The sequence below is a fragment of the Desmodus rotundus genome, chromosome 6, assembly GCF_022682495.2.
Source record: "Desmodus rotundus isolate HL8 chromosome 6, HLdesRot8A.1, whole genome shotgun sequence".
NCBI lineage: Eukaryota > Metazoa > Chordata > Mammalia > Chiroptera > Phyllostomidae > Desmodus > Desmodus rotundus.
In genome coordinates this window covers 32481845-32498794 of record NC_071392.1, presented here as the reverse complement: position 1 = coordinate 32498794, position 16950 = coordinate 32481845, and the positions used below count along the sequence as shown (strand labels likewise).

General features: G+C 41.8%; 1 protein-coding gene across 5 annotated transcripts in view; it reads left to right on the top strand.

Moving 5' to 3' along the window:
- CDK14 (cyclin dependent kinase 14) overlaps positions 1-16950 on the top strand; it is a 537492-nt gene that overhangs the window by 101025 nt on the left and 419517 nt on the right. The window contains exon 1 of one of the 5 annotated variants that reach the window (XM_045185273.3): positions 8688-8812. The exons of the other annotated variants lie outside the window; for them this stretch is intronic. The gene's annotated coding sequence lies outside the window, so the exon portion shown is untranslated. Of the gene's footprint in view, positions 1-8687; positions 8813-16950 lie in introns of those variants that run through there. 5 annotated transcript variants of the gene reach the window in all.

Sequence of the window (16950 nt, the reverse complement as noted above, 5' to 3'; positions counted from 1 at the left end):
CATGTTATTTCCATGGTTACTAGCGCTGTTGGTTACTAGGAACTGAAAATCAACCTGAAGAAAAAGAATGGAACTTATTGGGAGGATGGTATGGCAGAATAGAAACAAGGGCTGAGCAGCCACGCTTTAGAAAGTCAGGCAACCAGGTAATGCCAAGGACCCCAGCAGCCGGCACCAGGATTCCACGTACCCAGTGCTGTCGGCTCTTGCCCTCATCTCTAGACTCTTACTCTTGGTGGTTTCAGGATGTCAGTCCAGCTTCTCTTCAGGGCTGGACACTAACACTGCTGGCTAATCTGATACTTTCTCTGCTTTGCACCCATCAGGGAGGAGGGGTGGGGTGCAACTCAGTTCTGGTTGGAAAAGTCCCAGGTGCAACCCTCCCTGGACTGCAGGGGAGGCTGCTGGGGGAGGAGCCAACATTCCACAAGGAGTGGCAGAGAGGATTCAACCAATATTTGTGTGCCGCTGTTGTCACCGCTTTACTGGTTACAAAAGGAGTGTAGGAGTAAGTTAAAACAGTGAACCTCGCTCTCTGTTATGCCAGTGAGACTGGACTGGTGGTATAGTCATCTGGTGATGCCTCCTTAGAGAAATGATGACTTCGGTTTGCTTTCTGTTCTTTGAGAGTGATGCACGTGTAGCTTTAGAGGGATCTAAATTAATACCAATGTTAGCTTGAAAAGGCAAATACTAAGACATTGGCCACAGGAAAGTTAATTAAATTACATAGGAGCACGCATTTTAATTTCAATTGTGAGTTATCTCTTTATCACAGTGAGTGTTTATTGTTGATTGTACAGTATTGCTATTCATTCTTGCCCATGGTTCTGCTTCCTGTTTTATCTTATTTCTTAGGTGTATAGAGTAAGACAAAGGAAGCAAATTATTGAATGAATACTTTTTATTTTAATATTTTCTTTTCTTTTTTTTATTGTTGTTCAAGCACAGTTGTCTCCACTTTCCTCCCACCAAACTCCCCTGCCCCACCCACCCCTACCTCCCACCCTCAATCCTACCCACCTTTGACTTTGTTCATGGGTCCTTTATACATGTTCCTCGATGACCCTTCCCATTCTATACCCTATTATCCCCCTTCTCCCTCCCCTCTGGTTACTGTCAGTCTGTTCTTTATTTCCATGTCTCTGGTTCTATTTTGCTTGCTTATTTGTTTTGTTGATTAGGTTCCACTTATAGGTGAGATCATGTATTATTTGTCTTTTACCACCTGGCTTATTTCACTTAGCATAATGCTCTCCAGTTCCATCCATGCTGTTGCAAAGGGTAGGAGCTCCTCCTTTCTTTCTGCTGCATAGTATTCCATTGTGTAAATGTATCACAGTCTTTTGATCCATTCATTTACTGATGGGTACTTATGCTGCTTCCGGCACTTGGCTATTGTAAATTGTGCTGCTATGAACATTGGGGTGCATAGGTTCTTTTGGATTGGTGTTTCAGGGTTCTTAGGGTATAATCCCAGCAGTGTAATTGCCAGGTCAAAAGGCAGTTCCACTTTTAGCTTTCTGAGGAAATTCCATATTGTTTTCCTTATTTTAATGTTTTAAAGTACACAGTAGATCAGTGTCGGGGAATTCCTAGATTTTAAAATGTCAAATGTAATTTGAAATTATTTCTTATTTGTCCCCTTGGCAGGAAGCTTTCTTCCTTTTGGGTTTTTTTCTGGTTTTCTAACTAAGTGAAATTTTACAAAGCTGGGATAAAGTTCCTAAAAGCAACAAAGCTGACTTATAGCCCTGAACTAGAAAACCTTGTCTCTCTCTTTTTCCAAGTTAACTCAAAAACTTAGGTAAGTTTTTTTTTTTTTTTTTTTTTTAATAAGCCTTAGCTCCTTAAGAAGCTTTGTGATAGTCCAGGATTCGTCGGCTCTTTCCTCACTGGCACCCTGACATCAGGAGGAGAGAAAATCCTCACATCTGCTCTCAGAGCCTTCTGCCTTTCTTCTTCCTGCTACTGAGGATTTTGTGTCTGCCACTGAAGCCTTATAATTTAATGCACATTTCTCAGATCGTATTAGCACTGCACATTTGGAACGCTCTGATACTGCCGTTTGGTGAATGTGGTCATAATAAAATCCCTTGTACAGCTGGGTCTTCTGCCTCATTTCACACGTGGGACATGGCACCATGTCAGAAATCCAGTTGTGTTTTTGCTGGGGCGTGAACAGGAAAAGCTGTACTGGGCCATGGAAATGCCCGTGTGTTTTACATATCAACTGAGTAAATAATAACTACATAAATGTGTATGCTTATGTATGTAGAAACCATGTAACATGTGTTTTAATGCAAAGACAAGTCTTAGGTGAAAAGGATTAGGAACATGAGGAAAGCAAGCGCTGAGGCGCAGACACGTTGTTCCCTGGGGTCCCTCAGGTCCGACAAACAGGAAACACAACGTACAGGGCGGAGGAAAATTGTTCTCTGAAGAGGAGTAGGCTGAAACTCTTGGATAGAGGTGTCAGATTTCAGGTTTTTGAAATGCAGGCAAAAAACAAGTCTTTTTTTAAAATTCTCAATTGTGGATATTATTGATTTGAGAGAGAGAAACATCGATGTGGAAAGGCAACATTGATTGTTTGTTTCTTGTACATGCCCGAGCGGGGATCGAACCTGCAAAACTAGGTATGTGTCCTGACTGGGGACTGAACCTGCAACCTTTTTTGGTGTACGGGATGACACTCCAAACAGCGACCAGGGCAAGGCCTTTTTATTATTGTAATCTGCATCTACCTGTTTCTGATGTTAGGTTCGTGAATGGCAAGCTTCCGTGCTGCTTTTTACTAACATAATTTCAAGTTCTCCTGTTAGAGCTCTGCCTTTGGACTTCGAATTTCCAACCTCTAGGAAGTTCATAATTGAACTGTTTTCACCTGGACATATTTTCTGCAGTTCCAAGCCCAGGATATATCTTCAGCCAAGAAACAAAAATAGAACATCTGTCCTGTGTAAGCCCCAGTGTTGGCACTGTGGCCAATGAAGATGATGTGGTCCATGTGGGTATTTGATAGGAGTGTCTTGTTTATAATTAGTGTTCTGGACACAGTAGGGTTCTGAATAGTCTACCTTCAACCTTATTTTCCCTATAAGCCTTCTTGATTTTAGGGTGCAATTTAAGAGAATGCGATGTTTTTCAGGCACCAGTTTATTGGACTGTGATAGAATTACATGTGTTTACTGATAAAATTTGAAATGCTGTGAATGACATATGGATATTTTTGGTGTTGTGGTTAAATGATGGCTTTTAAACATTTAACTTAAACTCCTTCAGAGTTTAAATTAACTAAGATTTCTTTGAATATATAGGAGTGTAAGTAATGACTGGCGTCTGTAGAGAAGAATTAAGTCCTAAAACTTTTAGGGTTTATTAAAAGAATTAGTCTAGCTTTTCTGAAAAACATCATGAACATTTTTAATCAATCATATCTTGAACATTTCACTGTAAAAATTCACAATAGAAAAACATTGCCAGGGTTACATAGAATTATAATAATTTGAAATTCAAACTGTTTTGGGGAAAGTTTTACGTTTTCTTTATCACTTTCAAAGTAAAATACTTTCTCTTTTTAAAAGCTTAAAGGTTTAATGAAATTGATAAAGTAGGTGACTTGTATTAGATTTATATGCATAAAATAGTCTTTACTATTACCTCTCCCCTCTTTTTTAAGCTTTTCTTATTTAAGGGTTTTTTTTTCAGTTGAAGTCTTTCTCTCCTTTTTTCTCCAATTACTTCTTTTTTTCCAGGTCCATTTTCTTGGGGGAGGGGGCAGGGATGGTACACCTGTCTGCAATGTCCTACTTATGTAAGCGAAGGTCAGACCTCTGGCAGCCTCATCAGTCTGAGACAGCTTGGTATGTCACAAGAGTTTCTGCACAAATGAGAAGAACCACAAGGTACACAGGGCACAGCCTGTGGTGGGTGGGTGTCTAGGCCAATATTTCTCCACTCAGGAGAAAGCTCCTAGCTCTGCCTTGAACCCATCTATCACCTCGAACCCCTATTCACACAGTTTTCCAATAAGCCTGCTTATCTGGCTGTGCAGTACGAGGATGGATGAAGAAGCTTGTGGCAAGACTGAGAAGAGTGTGGTGGTGTTAGAAGGAGGAGCCACCTTTAGAGCCCAGGAAGGAAACCCTAAAGGCAAAGAGACCGAGCCATGAAAATGAAGCAGAGAAGCACATAGATGTCAGTTGTGGAGAGCAGGACCCGGTGGCCCTGGGTGCTGCCCTTGAACCCTGCTGGCTATCAGTAGTGTTCACCATTGACCTCATCATCAGTTGAAAGTCAGATTGTGTTTATTATAACCCATTGAAAAAGGCAGAGAAGTGTATAACACTTCAGAATTATTAAACCTCACATATAAAGGCAGGTAGTTCAAGAAATTAATTTGAATTTTTCTGCGAAAATGACCTAAGTAGATGTCAGATCCCAGCATTTTTGTCAGCAGTTTTCTTTCCTACCTTTTCTTTTATATCCACTGAGATGCCACTTTCACAAAAGACTTTTTTCTCTTCTCTTTAAAGATAGACCCTTCATTTTAACCTCTGCTGTTGCTCTTTTATGGCATGCTTTCTGATATGTCTCAGTGTCCCCTAACAAAGACATTCTTCATAGGAGTAGACTGTGAGTCCTATGTGATGTGGACACAGTGGGTAATTTCTTGCAGCTTTGCCCTCCGGCCCATGTACTACTGCCCTGTGGCCAAACTCCATGTGGAGTTGTAGGCATTTGTTGAGACTGTTTTTTACCCCACACATTTCTCAACCTTCCTGTCCATTTCCCCTCTATAGGAGTTCAAAGAATTAGTTTGAGCTATTGTCATCAGCAGCTCCTTCTAATATTTATTTACTCAGCAAGTACCCAGTACCCAGGGGCTGGGGAAACACAGTACAAATGCATAGAAGTTCATGCTCTTGAGCAGTTTACATCCTAGTGGGGGAGGAAGACAAACAAATCAATAAAGGCAACTCCACAGTGAAACCAAACCAGTGCAACGTCCTAGTGGAGGGAGGAACAACAATAGAAGGGCCCCCCCCCCCCCCCCCCCCCCCCCCCCCCCCGAGCAGGACCTCGAGGTGGAGATGCCTGAGATTCAACCGAGTAATGAGAAGGAGTTGGCTCGGGAAGAACATTCTAGGCAGACAGAGCAGCAAAGACAAACATTCCTGAGGCAAGAATCAGCTTTGTGGGAAAGGAACTTGTCCCTTGTGCCCGAAGCTTAGTGTGGTGAATGCTGTGGGTTCCCTGCTCAGGTGGTGTCCAGGCTAAATGGCAGCCCTTCCTCTCCAGGCCCCACTTGGTAACGCCCGCCAGATACACGCAAGGCCGGCCCTCTTGCCTCAGTGGGACTGATGGTGGGTGCGTTTGTTTTACCCGAGGCCACATTTTCCCTTGGCTTTTCCCCATCTTCCTGCCCTGCCTCCTCACCCCTTTTCTCTGAGAGCATGTCCTCAGTAAATTAGGTGAACAAGAATCCTGGCTCAGCTCTATTTCTAGGAAACCCAGACCTAACACACATAAGTGAACTTTTTGACTTCTTTTTTCCCCGAGCACCAGATCCTTAGGTAAGTGCCTACTTTATATGTCTACTTGAATGTTCCAAAGACATCTAAAACTCCACATGCATAAAAATGGACTTCAAGAAAATTTCCCTTTCTCTTCAAGCTTTGGTTCTTCCTGTACCCATTCCTTTAGTTTGTGATCCCTAATTATGCCAAGAATTCAGAGTCGAGCTTGGATTTTCCCTTTCCATTCGACCTCATGTCCAGTCACTCAGCAAGTCATTCCTCTTGAATGTCTCTCCCCTCCTTTGTCTCTCCATCTGCACTTTTATTGCTTTAGCTCAGGGTCTTGACTGAACTGTCTTAGTCTCCCAAGTGGCCCCCTCCCCTCCCCTTGCTCACCCCTTCCACCTATTCCTACAAGTTACCCCATTATAAAATGAAAAATCCCATCCAACCTTCTACTGTTAGTCCTTTAGTGCCTTCCTATTGGATTACATGGCAGCTTCCTGTAGGAAAAGATGCCTAATTTCCTGGCGGGGCTTCCAGTGCTGTTATGCTCTGGCATGGCCACCTCTCCCTCATCCTTCACAGCTGTGTGCACTGCTCGGTGGTTTCCTCAGACAGCTTCCAGTGTCAGGCTTCTGGCCCATCCGTCCCATCCTGCTGTTCCTCAGGTGCCCACCGCCTCCTGGAAGCCTCAGCTGAGGCTGCCTCCACTGGGAAGCCTTCCGTGAGCCACCCAAGGAACATTATTTGTGCTAACCAAAGTGCTCTGGAAACACTCAATTCAGTGTATTGTGATCACTTGCTTTATTATTTTTTTATAAATTAAAAAAACATTTTCTTATATTGATTCTAGAGGGGAAGGGAGGGGGAAACAGAGGGAGATAAACCTTAATGTGAGAGAGAAACATCAATGGGTTGCCTCTTGCCCTCCCGCCAGCTGAGGACTGAACTCACAACCCAGGCATGTGCCCTGACCAGGAATCGAACTAGCAACCTTTTGGTTTGCAGGATGACACCCATCCAACTGGTCAGGGTGACTTGCTTTGTTTTTAAGCAGGATTGGTTCTTGGAATGCAGAGAACATGGTTGTTCATATTGTTGGGCAGAGCAGTACCTGCTTTTTGACTGAGTAAAGGAAAGAATTAAGGAGAAACTTTGGGTTAAGTTTTTTGGCTTTCATACAGGATAGCTTAGTGGATACCAACGCTGTACATGCTCTTATCCGCCAACTCTATACAAAATAGGGCTACTTAAATTAGGTGACTAAAGATAACACTTTAGTGTTATCTTTTAGTGTTAAAGATAACACTTTTAATGTGGATTTTTCCCAGGGAACATCGAATGATTGGAGGGCGGGGGGGTGAGATTATCGAAGCCTTAAAATATGGAGTTGTGAACTTCATTAATTTGTTAAATATTTATTTTATATTTGCTAGATGCCCAGCATTGTGCCATGTGCTTTGGGGGAATAGATAATGATACAGTTGATACCATTTGTTCCTCAAGGGCCTCGACGTGGGGAAAATGCCAATAATACAGGAGAGTTTTATGGGGCAGCATGTGGCTAAACCCTAAATGACTCAAATAAGAAGTTGGTTCTGGGAAAGGAGTCTTTGTAGGCGGGAGGGCTCAGCAGTCATAAGCAAAACCTCAGATTTTTGAAGGACTTACTGAAATGAAATTGTTACACATAAATGGTATTCATATACCTTAATAGTTTCCAGATATTAAGGAGATAGCTCTCTCCCTTGGCTTTGGTGGAGGAGGGCGTACATATTTGTGTTTGAAGAAGAACTTCTTGTAAGATTTTGTAGTGAGCTTTGTGTGTGTGTATGTGTGTGTGTGTGTGTTCACAGTGTCACTCAGAAGGATGAAGGTGAAGTAAGGATGGTTCTCAAATGGGGGGATGGAGGAGATAATTCCTTTAAACCAATTAGGATGTGAAGGGAAAATGCTTTTCTCTGAGCCTTCTGATTTATAAGTGTGCGCTCGGTCCTGGGAGCTCTGGGAATATTGGCCACTCATCACTGACAAAATAGTCTCCTCCTCTTGTACTGCAATTTCTTAATTGACTGAGTATCCGTGAGGTCACATTTTATACCTGACTCTTTTTTTTTGTTTAATTTCCTGACTACTTCTCAGTTGTTTCCTTGTGTCTTCATCTAATTTATGCCCTTTTGTGGTTCTGTTTTCTGAGAACAGGAACTATTTAAGCAAGGATGAATTGTTGATCGACCACTCTCCCGTAGGGGTCGCTATGAGAGTAGCAGTTTGGCATTCTTCCCTGCCACCCAGCACCACGGGGCATGACTTGACACAATTAGCCTCAGGACTGTGAGATCTGGTTGGGGCTGGAATTTTACTTTTGAGAGTGTTACGAGCCTAACTAACCCACCAATAATTCTGCTGGTTCCTAACTGTATTTTATCATTTTAGTTCATAAGTGCTACCTGTGCACTTGTTTTTACCTCACGTATTTGGTGCATTATTTTTTTAGAGTTCTCATGTGCCATTTGCATATGACAAATATATGCACATAGACCCATTAAACCATTTCAGTGGCTTTTGCAGCATGCATGATGGTAGCCTAAACTTGGCCTTGTTAGGACCTCAGATTATTGTTTAATGGGGTTGTCACTCAAGATACTCACTGGCTTCCTCCAGTGCTTTTAAAAGATTGAATTGAACATGATGAGGTACATCTCCTTGATTAAATGTTTTTCCTTCCATGCAATCACCATTAGCTGTTTGGCTCCAATTCTGTATTCTTTTGAAGCAGCCCTGCATTGCAAATCAATATCTCTCTAAAGAGACAGTGTGCTGTGAATTGCCTGGACAGCATATGCACAGTTACTTTGGCTGCAATGCTGCTGCAGAGCCCGGTTACTCTGCCTTCCTGGGAACTCCACAGGCAAGTCCATCGTGTTTGGAGAAAAAAAAAATTAGATTTTTTTGGGGAAAAAGATTGAACTGTTAGAGCTATTGCTACTGAATGTTAGCGTGCCCTTTGTGTTCTTCTGAACCATTTTTTGTCCGATTGCATCAAGAGTAGCTTCTCTGGGGTGATTTCTGGTTTGTGTGTGTGTGTGTGGGTTTTTTTTTTTTTTTTTTTTTTTGCTTCTGCTTCCCCCTGTCTTGGTTGTAGTACGGCCGTACCATTTCAGCTTGCTAGTGCAGAAAGATGTAAATTCAGTTACTGGATGCGCCTGGCCTGGTGCAAACACATTGCTAGAGACATGTTAAAGAGTTCCAGGTGAATCGAGCCTGAGGGAGACAACAACGGAACGGTAAGAGGGAGCATGCTTAAAATTAGAGCAGGGTTTTAATTTGGAACATCTCGGCAAGTCTGAATCCTGACTCACTCATTTACAACTTGAAAAGGATTCATTTTCTGCATGTCATTTTACTCATCCCCTTCCATTTAACTGCCAGAACTGGCACAGATTGATCAAGGGGGTATTTAAATTAGGGATCTGGCAGGAGGTTACTCATGGGAGAGTCTCTTGAGGCTCCGGAGGCTACTGCTTGTAGTTTGTAAACACCAGTAGCAGTGATAAGATGAGGAAAATGTTTCGCGACTGTGCTGCTTTGCCATAGCTGTCTTATTTCTTCTGAAACTTGCCTTATTTATTACAGCTTAAAGAGATCTTGCAGATTGTTTTGCCTGGCTAGGCTTGGCTGCATGCCCTCTGAGTCGAGCTAGTGAAAGACAGGAGACCACTTTTTTCATTTGGGTAAACTGATGCCTGTGAATGAGCTGGGTTGGATCTGAGTGGAATAAACATCTCTGATATATTAAGGATCTGGGGCTTCCTCCCTGCTCATCCCAGCCCCGTTCGCTTCTGGCACAGAAATGCACTTGCTGTAAGTGTGTGCCACCTGGCAGAGGTCAGTGTGCTCGTGTTTTGCATCGCTACACCTGTCGTGGTTATGCTTTCATGTATGGAAGTGACGATCCGTCATGCGGGGCTGCTGGAAGTGCTGGCTCCAGTAGTGGACCATGAGCATTTTGGATGCAAATGGAGAACCCCTGCATGCAGGAAGGTGGGGGCAGCAGACAGGCTACTCCGGAATGATGCTTATCAGCTCGTGAAGAAGAAACAATCGAGAGATAGAAATGTAAACTTGAATGTCTACAGAGGTTGCATTCCTGTTTCCTTTGATAATCGGCACAGGGTACAGTGGGTAGGGTTGGTTGAAGTTGAAGGGCATGTTTTCATATTGTTCAGAGTGAGGCTACTACGTTACATGGTCTTGGTCCGTTTATTAGGATGCATCTATTATATAGGTGATGAATGTTAAGGACGTCAGCATTTGATTTTTTGCTTTGAAAACATTCTGCTTATGTACATTTAACTCAGTAATTCCTGTAAAATATAAGTGATAAAGGTAGTGAGTATTAGTGGAGAACATCATCAGAACTTGCAGTAGCATGCTGGCCATAAGCCAGTTGTGTATCATTTTGTGACAGGCATTTTTAAGAAAGAACACCTGATTATTTGATAGGCTGCTTGAGAGAAATATTGATAATATATTAGGCTTCACTAGAATTTCTTTTGGGAGGGAGGAGCCTTCAATATTGCTTCTTGATATACTCACCTGTTTATTGTAATGGTTGGACATTGATTTTTGGGAATGAATATTTGAATTTTCTTCCAAATGGAGTTCAGATTTTTTTCTATTTTGACATTACTCCAAGTTTTTCTTAAATGAACTCTTTTGCTAAGCAGAAGGGGATATGCCCTGCATTTGATGTGTCTGTTTCTGAGAGTGATATATTCTAGCTATTTATATTTTTACCTTCACTCTGTGTAAACTGTGAGGTTTATTATTTTGCCCCATGACAGAAGAAGTTGTACATTTGCAAAAAGTAAGCAATTTTTAAAAGGGGAATAAACAGTAGAGCAATAATATAACATTGGTTTTACAGTCGTGCATTTTTTAATTTCTTACTGTACAAACATGTATTAGCCTTCTACCGTGGGTAAGAAATTGTAGGACATGCTGTGTGGAAGTACAGATGAAGTGGCTACATTCCCTTCCTTGAACTGAAGGAGCTTGGATATAATAATATTGGTATTTTCCTCGGGAATATGCTCCATTATACTTTCTAATGAATAAGTAAATTTAATGCTTTTTGAATATTCTGTTTCCCATTTAGGAGAGTGCTTTGCCAATTTGTGTTTAATCATTTATTTACAAACCTTTATGAAGAGTCTACTGTGTAGTAGTGTAGCTACTGTGTATCAGGCAGTAAAGTAGATCTGGCCCCTGTCCCCAGGAAACTTACAGTCCACTTCCTTTTAAAGTATTTCATGCAGAAATTTTGGAGCACTTCATTTACCTTTAATTTTTTGGCCACTTGTGAAACAGATAGTATATGCTTTGATTTTTTTTCATTTTTATGTTGTAGTGTAAAGTATACATAATAAAATTGATCATTTTTAACTGTATAGTTTATTCACAATGAGTATATCACAGTGTTTTGCTACCATCACTGCCATCCATTTTTAGAACTTTTTTGTCCTCTCACGCAGAAACCCTGCCCATTGAATAATAACTCCCCAGTGCCCCTCCCCCTGGATTCTGGTAATCTGAAGTCTCCTTTCTGTGTCTATGAGTTTGCCTAGTCAAGGTGCCTCATATGATATGAAGTAAAATCATATAGTATTTATCCTTTTGTGCTTGGTTTACTTCACTTAGCCTGGTTTTGAGGTTCATCCATGTTGTGGCATGTGTCAGAATTTCATTCCTTTTTAGTGTATGCTTTGATTTCTATATGGAAAAGGCAGGAATCTGTGTCCCCCCACCTTTACATGATTTCACTAAATTAAGTTTCCATATGGACACCATAACAGATAATTTAGAGATACTGAAAACAGACCTGGTGGGCAGGGGCAAGGGTGGGGTGTGAGGATTAGAAATGCTCTGAGGGAATGATTTATGGATGTATTACACTTGGATCCTTTACGTGGCCTGGTAACTGAGCATGGTAATTGGGCCGCTTACACTGTCATGCCAGTTCTTTCCTGATGGAGAGCAACAACCGGTGCAATATCAAGTGGAAGGCTGGCCTGTAGCTTCTGTGGCTATTAAAACTTGAATTGCACCCTCTCTGCTTCTAGCACCCTATTCTATCTAACTTTACAAGCAAAGACTGATCTTGTTGAGGTTCTCTTACAGAATCAGAGACTCTTAGAGCTGGCAGGTATTTCAGCAATTGTATCATCTCGTTGACTTATCATCATCATCCATTCTGCCAATGGGAGAGTCTCCTGGTTCCCACTGCCAGCCTTCTTTCACATCCCATGGCTGTACGCGGTTGTCACTCGGTCTGAAAACCCCAGTTATCCTCCGAGTTGGACGGAGAGGAGTGATGGAGGGTGTAAGCTTGAACGTCATGTTTAGCAGGTTTCCATTGGATGAGGTCAGCCTGATTTCATCACATAACCTTCTCTTTCTCAAATTTCTGGTTTTTCTGATAGAGGGTTCTTTTTAAAAAGCGAAGTTACTGTTCCCAGAGCTGTTCATTTATCTGCCATTAGCTGGTTTGATGATTCTTAGCGTTTAGTGAAGGAGTCATGAGACCCAGACATGTATGGAGGAGGAAGAGTCAACTGGCAGTGTCTCATTGTCCCGTTCCCCTCAGCTTATCCTAGCCAATGAATCTTGTGCTTTCTCCCCCCACCCCCAAATACTACTTAGACTTTCATTTCTGACTTTTGACAGGAGGCAACATTTGGGTGGTGGAAATGGGGCAGAGGAGGAGAAGATGGGCCAGAAAATGTTACACCACAAAGCAGTTCCTTTACTCAGCTTTAAAAGTGCCTTTTGTTTTTGCACCAGAAGAAAGAATTAGGGGAGTGTTTTAAATTGGGTCTGTTATTTGCATACTTCTTTCAGGATAGAAGTTCCAGGGAAGACAGCCTGATGGTCAGCAGCTTGGGCTTTGTAGTCGGGGTCCTGGGGTAAATCTTGTTTCCTCTGTTCACTCTCTGCATGGCCTTGGACATGGTACTTAATTCTCACATGCTGAATGTAATCATCTGTAAAATCAGGATAATAATAGTACCCCATGGGCTCGTTTTAAGATTAATTGAGAAACTACATATAAAGCGGTTTTCCCAGCGGAACTGTTATGTAAGAGCTCAGTCATAGCCATCATCATCATTGTCATCATCATAGAAATCTTGAGTTCCCATCTGTCTTTTCTATCCACTTGCATTGTAGCTTGCCCAAGCTCCTTCTCCAGTTTGCTTGATTATTGAGCATGCATGACCATTTCTTAATGATGCTGGGTTTGCGTGTATGAGAGGAGGGTATGGAAGAATGCTCCAGTGTTCTGTTTACTGTCGGGCAGGTCTGGGAAGGAGAGAGATTCTGTAGACTTCCTCTCCTGCTCAGCTACAAGTTTGCCCCTGCTGCTTATCCCTCAGCTAAATGAGATCTCACTAAAAATACAAAGATGACAGTGACATGCTCCTGGAGCACTGGGGGGTGCTTTCAGGTGGCAGACAAGCAGCAGGGTGTGTATCCCACTGCTCTGTGCCATTCACCTTGCATATCTCAGTTAGGACTCACTATTGACTTGTCTCCATCACAGGAAAGGTTTATAGAACCAGTCCTCATGAAATCAGTTAGGACTTTGTTATTAATGGATTGCTGCCAAATCTATCATTGCTGAAATTTCAGCTCTTTACAATAGATAGACCAGTTGTTAAAGCTGCACTGAAGGCTGCATTCTATTTTCTCCCCGTGGTTCATTGTTCCCTCTTCATATGCTCTGTGTGGTTAGTGACCCATATATGATTCTCTGAAAAATTTAAGAGGTTCAAAAGTCAATCGTACATTGAATGATGCCTTGTATTTTTTTCTGAATTCTCTGGTGGGGTTTGCATCTAGATTTATTTTATGGGAATAAAAACACTAAACTCTTAAACTTTGTAACCCCACTCATGACATTAATCACTACATTACTATCCAAACACTAATAATGCATTTACATTTTATTAAAAAGATGGTTATTGTAAGTGAGGAGATGGGAGTTGTCTTCATATAGCCATCTGTTTCAGAGTGAGAAGATAGTACACCATTTTATTTCTCCTTCAGGAAGGGAATTTAAAAATATTTGTAATATTTATTTTTAAATGCTGTTCATATGGTTACCAGGGGAAAGAAATCCAGGCCCCGATGGATCAGTCAGTACCTCCGGTTGTGTCTTTTCAGTTTCCATTTTTAATGTTATTGTGCTTCTGGGTGCTGTATCTTACTGGAGGGACAGAATAGGGAGCTCCAGATATTTGAAAGGCATAAGTAAGAAGGAACAACTAGCTTGGTTTTGTACAAAGAAGCTATGGGTGGTGCAGTGAAACTCAGAAGAGAAATAAAACAGATTTCAGGAGGCACCTGAGACTGTTATTTACACAGCCTTTGAGACAAATGACAGCTTCTCTGGTCCTTATAATGTTAAAAAAAAAAAAAAAAAAAACCACCCTCAAACACTAGGCATATGTGTACAGGTAGAAAGCGTGCTGGACGTGCCATGTTATTCCTTTCAAACATCTGTGAATCTGAGTGCAGCCTGGTCTGTTTATTGGTTATGAGTGCTTCTGACATGGTAGCTGTTTTTAAATTGCTCTAGTTCATTTCGGTCAGGTTACTTCACACCTCTGGCTGGTGAAAACACACCTTGGTTTCCCCTTCTCAAATAGGGCCCAAGATAAAAATCTAATGAAAAGAAAATCTATACTTAAACCTGTGAAGTCTGTGGTGGGGGAGGAGGGAGTCCCTATTTGCAGGCACAGAAATTTTTTCTAGGCAAGGGCTTTAAGGGAATACTGTGTCTCCATGAAGAAACTACTCGGCCATGCAGTGTGAGCCACTTTGTAGCGCCATTCTCCTGCCTTACCAAGAGTGGGTATTCCACTTCCCGCTGCAGCTCTGGGAATTTTGTGGGTTAGAATCAGCTGTGCTTTGTGGCATCCAGCAAAGCCACTCCCTTGTTGTGTGGGGGGATTCTCATTGCATGTGCCCCACTTTAGAGCCCTCCAGCTATAACTGGTTGGGGAAGGCAATACAGATGTCCACTTTATTGTACTTTCCAACAGCATGTATTCATTTGGCCGTGGGATGTGAATGCTACACTCCTGACTCTGCCTTTGTTTCCTGATGGGATTTTCACCACCATGTAATTATGGATGTCAAGTGGGAGTCAGAAAACTCACATATTTTCTTCTTTCCCTCCAAACTTTTTGGGGATATTTAGTATGTTTTTAGTGGAAACAGTGACCTAGACTTCCGTGGGATTGCCGTCCTCTTGTTTTGGATTAGGGGCTCACATCCTTTGTCCATTCTGGGGTTGGGAGTGTTCGGTTACGGCTTGCAGGCAAGAGGCTTTCCCCCTCACCCCCTACCCAGGAGAGGATCTGTTTTAGGATACATTGTACTCTTAACAGGTGTAAGTTCCTTTTAAAATCTTGCTTCTGGATCCTAGAGTGACTTCCTTCTATTTCTTTTCAAAGCTACTAAATGAATTCTGGTAAATGAAGAGCAAAGCAAGATTCGGGGTTCAATTCTCCTTAGAATAATTTTGTGGTAATTGCTTTTATAAATATGGTGGCCAATGGCAAAATAATGCTTCTGTATTAAAACATATAATCCATAAATTTCTTTTTCTTTTATTGAATTTATTGAGGTGACATCGGTTAATAAAATTCTGTAAGTTTCAGGTGTACAAATCTATAATACATCACCTTTATATTGTATTGTGTGTTCACCACTCCAGGTCAAGTTTCCCTCTATCACTATTTATCCCCGTTTATCCCTCCTAGTTCCCCACAAAATCCATACATTTCTGTGCAGGAAGGAATATTATATACACTGTTATAACCCATGTATACTTTTCTGTTTTTGTTCCTCACCCACTCTATCCTATTGGCTTTTAAAAAATTTATAAATATATTGGGTATACCCATTATAAATATATTTGTGTACCTTATCAAAAAACCTTATTTCAGAGTTCAAAATTATATTAAAGGATTATTTGAAGTTACCATGAGTTTCTGTGGGACACTTGAGTGAAATGTTTACCCAAGGAATATTGAAATGATTATCACCCACATTGTGCCTAGAGACTGAAGCAAATTTTGCCTCTGAAGGACTGGGCCTTTCTCACAGTCTCAGGTCCTTCTCTGACCATAGTAGCAGCGCCTGCCGTTACACAGTTTAGAGCGCTGTGCTTCAACCTTGAACATGCACACACATCCTTGAGGGATCTTGTTAAAATTTGGGACTGAATTTGACTCAGTGGAACTGTGGGAAGGGCTGGGGAGAGGCCTGAAATCCCAGGTGATGCCAGGGCTTGCTGGTCTGCGGCCAGCACGGGGTTGGAGAATATTCCAGATAGAATTCTGATACCCAAAGATAACTACATTCTGAAACACCTATATAGGCCACATACAGAAACACCTATACAGGTCAGTCAGTATATTCATCTATCTATGGGAGCCTATGATTAACATTGTATCTTTTATAGCTATATCAAGTGCATAAGTATAACAAGAGAACGCAATTAAATGAAATTATTTTAACAATATACAGTAAAAATTTAAGCTGCTGGGAAGACCACCTAAGTATTTCATCATAGAGTTAGCAAAACAATTACCAGGCCTCTTGGCGGTAAGTAAGCTCCGAAGCCCGGTAAGGGCGGTCACGAATCCGCAGTCGTGGAGGTAGCTGCACAAAGGAATGCGATGTCCTCGAGCGCTCTCCATTCAGCCGTGTGCATTAGCCAGGGAGTCAGGATTTAAATAAAATTAGGTCAGACCCCAAAGAAACCGGCCAGTGGAAAAATAAGCATTTTTCAATTGAATCACAATAATAGACCTTGAATGCTGGTGAGTGGGAACAGCCGGGGAAAGCCTTCTCATTGACTGGAAAGGATCTAGGCTCAGGAGGCGCCTCGTTGTTAAACAGTCTTCTGAGGGCTGAATGTTCCCAAAATGGCCTCTGTTTGGTTAGAGGGGAAGGCTTATAATAAGTTAAACAATCCGTTTTTGAGTAAACATTCATAGAACACCATTTCATGCTGTCTCCTGGGCTTTGGGGACATTAAAGAAATGGAAGATACGATTTTTGTTTACAGTCTGGCCATAGAAATACGAGGAATACATGAGAAACACCGCGAAACAAAGGCCTCCTTCCACCCCAGTAAGACCGACCAAATGCACGAAAACAAATCTCACAGTTTCTTATGAAAGTGTCTAAGACAGCATATATTTACGTGACAAATTATGAGGTACAACCTGAAAATGACGTAGCTCTCAGGGCATTTTTGGTTGCAACAGTGACAGTGACATAGGGTCAAAACTAGCATTTAGTAGGCAGGGCCAAGGCTGCCGAATGTCCTACGAGGTGACTGCTGTAC